Source organism: Choristoneura fumiferana, unplaced genomic scaffold (genome assembly GCF_025370935.1).
Source record: "Choristoneura fumiferana unplaced genomic scaffold, NRCan_CFum_1 Sck3bRy_76;HRSCAF=253_pilon, whole genome shotgun sequence".
Taxonomy (NCBI): Eukaryota; Metazoa; Arthropoda; class Insecta; order Lepidoptera; family Tortricidae; genus Choristoneura; species Choristoneura fumiferana.
Genome location: NW_027413062.1, coordinates 725 through 4,650, shown reverse-complemented (window position 1 = coordinate 4,650; position 3,926 = coordinate 725). Strand labels below are relative to the sequence as shown.

Sequence of the window (3,926 nt, the reverse complement as noted above, 5' to 3'; positions counted from 1 at the left end):
CTCACCCTAAGTGTTAAAATAGGACCAAGAAAGGAGATCTTCAATGCAATAAAGTGTATTTTTACAGCCCTGTTATGATCTCATTGAAAACCCTTGCGTGGTTCCTAATATTATGGTACATACCTTTCTAAAATGGTATTTAGAAAACATGTAAGGAGAATTAAAAACAAAACTTAAGACTAAAGTTTGCCCTGCTTGTATCTGTGTCGTGCCTGTGCTTTACTATATTTCTTTTTTTCTGTAGCAGCCTCTTTTCCTTTTCCTTTTCTTCATTAGCTGAAAAAACAAAGTTTTAGTTTTATAGTTATTATCAAGCTATACAAATTAAATAGACGAGGGGATTTTTAAAGCTTCGCGACAGACAAGTCGTGTGAAACGTGTTTATTTATACGAAAAATAATTTCGAATCACCAGACGGGATTCGAGCTTGCACATCCTGTGGCTTTACGCGCCATAGGTATCATACCAACTAGATCCGTCCAATCAGCCGAAAATCGTAATTGCTTGCCTACGCCAATAGTAGCATGTGATGCTATCACTACAACACACATTTATATTATAGGTACCAAAGTTTGAATAACATGAAATAAAAAAAACGACACAAAACGACGCCAACAAAAATAGAAAAACGCCCGAAAAAAACGCCGCCAAAAAAGACAACTAAAAAGTAAAAAATAATTATGCACTACCTAGCTGTTGCCCGCGACTTCATCTGCGAAGAATTCGTTTATCCCTATCCCGCGGGGACTATGCTGATTTCCCGCAAAATTAGCCTAAGTTAATTTAGTATAAGTACCTAGTAATATTTTTTTTATCTAAGCGTCGTCGGTGTCGGGGGACCGCTAAGGTTAACAGGAAACTAAAGTACATATGTAGGTAGTAAGTATTTTTTAAAGTATTAAGGAGCGTTATTTAGTTTTATTATTTCATGTTTTATTAAACTTTGATACCTATATTATTTTTTTAAGTGTACTAGTGTGCTGGATATCCTGGCTGCAGCATCAGCTCGTCGTGTTGCCACCACTGCATTGTATGTAGAATCAATTACTGATCAAAACGAATCCAAACACGACATATGTGCTATTATTTTTTATAGAGTGTACTAGTGTGCTGGATATCCTGGCTGCAGCATCAGCTCATCCTGTTGCCACCATTGCATTGTATGTAGAATCAAATACTGATCAAAACGAATCCAAACACGATATATCTGCTATGGTTTTATCAAGAGTGTACCTACTAGTGTTCTGGATATCCTGGCTGCAGCATCAGGCCGAGAATTCCATAATCTTGCATAGTTATATAGCATACATGGGTGTTTCAAATTTTAGGTCCCAAATATGTTTGAAAGTAAAGTTAATTTATTCGTGACATTTTACAAAACAAAAAAAAAAACAAAAAAGGAAATCAAGACAAATTTTGTCACGAACTGCTAAGATTCCTACCGCTGATTATGCTAAGATTCCTACCGCAGCGAACAAAAGAGCTGATGATCTTGAAACGGCTGAACCGATTTTGATAAAACATGTCTAAGAACCATCGCTAGAAAACCTGCTTTCAAATAAAAAAACCGCATTCAAATCGGTCCACCCGTTTAAGAGCTACGGTGCCACAGACAGACACACATAGCGGTCAAACTTATAACACCCCTCTTTTTGCGTCGGGGGTTAAAATAGAGACACACAGAGAGCGTGTGCGCCACATTTTCGGTATCAGCAGTTCGATATAAACTGCCAAATTCACTTATGTACCTCGAACGCGATATCCTTTGACAAGAGGCGGAAAGTGCCAAGGCAGCGCGATACAAACACCGCCCGTTGCCGCTCGGCCCGCGCTGTTTGTGACGACGGGGTCCGTGTGATGTCGTCCATATACTGCCATGTAAATACGCCCGTAGCGGGCCCGCTACCGACCGCACCCGTCGTTTGTGTGTGTTGGGCTTTAAGGGGCAGGGCTGGGCGGCTGCTCAAGGCACTTGGCACTACAAGGCGCCGCGCGCGCCATCTCAACTTAATCACTTAACTAAATTTGAATACCTAATTTTTATCGATCTAAAATGCTAGTCTTAAACCGCCGTTATGGTTTACGCGAGCGAAGCCGCGGGTAAAGGCTAGTTCAGTTTACATAATATTATTATATAGCAAAGGTTATATGTATATATAACTAATATAGTGTAAAAATGGATTAGAACACACTAATATTAAGAAATTGGCCTATACTTACCCAAATCATCAGGAGGTTGCAATGATTTCCCTGCATCATTACCCATCATCGTTGCAGCTTTGCCAGCCATCCATCCGATACCAGATAATGCAATTGAAAAGGCTACCATACTAAATGGATTCTGAGGACAAATATATCAAGATACATTGTAATTAGAATTTCTTTAGATATATTTTTTTTGTACTTAATAGAAAAGATATTAAAATGAACAATCTTTTTTTTATAAGGGGCTGTTTCACCATCCATTGATTGGTCTTAACTGACGGTTAAATGTGATGCCGTCTCCGTCTATTCGAACAAAACAAATAGATATGGCATCACATTTAACACCGTCAGTTAAGACTAATATGGATGGTGAAACAGCCCCTAAGTATGCAGACACGCTCCACCTAATGGAAAATGGAAACTGAGGCCCATGGAATGGACATAAGGTAACCAAACAGAAGATAAGACCTATGCACTGTTTAGCCTTTAGGCTGGCATACTAATAATTTCACCAGCTATCTTAGGCCCTGTCCGCACTGCGAATTTTTCCGCGCGATATTTATTCGCACGAATTATATTCCGCGCTTTACATAAACTTTCTTTGCGAATTTTTTGCCGCCAGTGCAGATACTCGTAAAGATTCAATGTGTTACAGAATTGCGAGAAAAAACCGCGCGAAATAAAATTCGCAGTGTGTACCTACTACAAACATCATCATACAAGTTAGCAAAAAATGTTCGGTTCTGGCACTTCGCCGGCCGCTGCCGCGGCACGCTCGCTTCGCTCGCTCGGCTCGCGCACTGAGGGTCGCAGTTCTACCTAACACTCCTCCTCGCTTCGCTCGTCGTCGTACCTAACCAGACCTGCCTTAGTAGAATAGGTAGAAGCATCGAATTAAGGAACTGATCTATTTATTAGGTGACAGATCTATTATTTTGGTGATCGAATTTTGATGATCAAACTATAATTTAGGATACAGGTTTACATTAATCTGATGACTCATACTTAGAGACAGATTTGATTAATTTGATGACCAATATATTTCTTAGGGATAGATATAATAATTAGGGTATCGCAGTTTAGTGACAAATCTAAATTTAAGTGACAGAAAATATAGTTCCCAAATAAAAACAGCTCCCTGGTCAACTCACAAGCTGTATCATAAACAAAAGAACAATAACCAGTCAATAGGCTACTTTATTATTGGCAATTTTTTTAATTTAAATTTTATAAATGATACTTACTGATAATGTTGGAGTCTTGGTCAAGCTATAGTCTAGTATAACAACAAGAATACCGAAGATAAGGCCCACACATGAGCAAACCCATATGATATTTTGACTGTCTGAAAAAAAATATTGAAAAGTAATTGTAGATGTACTAAGATGTCACAAGTCTTTAAAGTATGTTTAGAAATATCTTAATGCCTATTTAATAGTAGTTTTACTGATTGCATTATGACCACAATTAAAGGAATAAATAACATGAGTTAACTAACACAAATTGACCTAATCCCAAACTAAATGAAGCCTTTATTTATAAATATACATATTATTATTATAACATTCAAGAATCAAGCACAAACACTCATATTTCCATACAAATATCTCTCCAAACCGGGGTTTGAACTTGGGATCATGGTCAGGTTCAACTGCTTGGCTAGCTGGATGACAATGAAAGGTAATGTACTTTTCTGTTTCAGCCCACTTTTTTATCTGAGT

General features: G+C 38.1%; 1 long non-coding RNA gene across 1 annotated transcript; it reads right to left on the bottom strand.

The window, feature by feature from the left end:
• Window positions 1-251: 251 nt before the first annotated feature.
• LOC141445235 (uncharacterized) lies at window positions 252-3,546 on the bottom strand. The gene is made up of 3 exons (XR_012453305.1): window positions 3,450-3,546; window positions 2,221-2,341; window positions 252-276 (listed from the first exon to the last, which is right to left on the bottom strand). It is a non-coding gene; the product is annotated as an uncharacterized lncRNA (long non-coding RNA).
• Window positions 3,547-3,926: the final 380 nt, after the last annotated feature.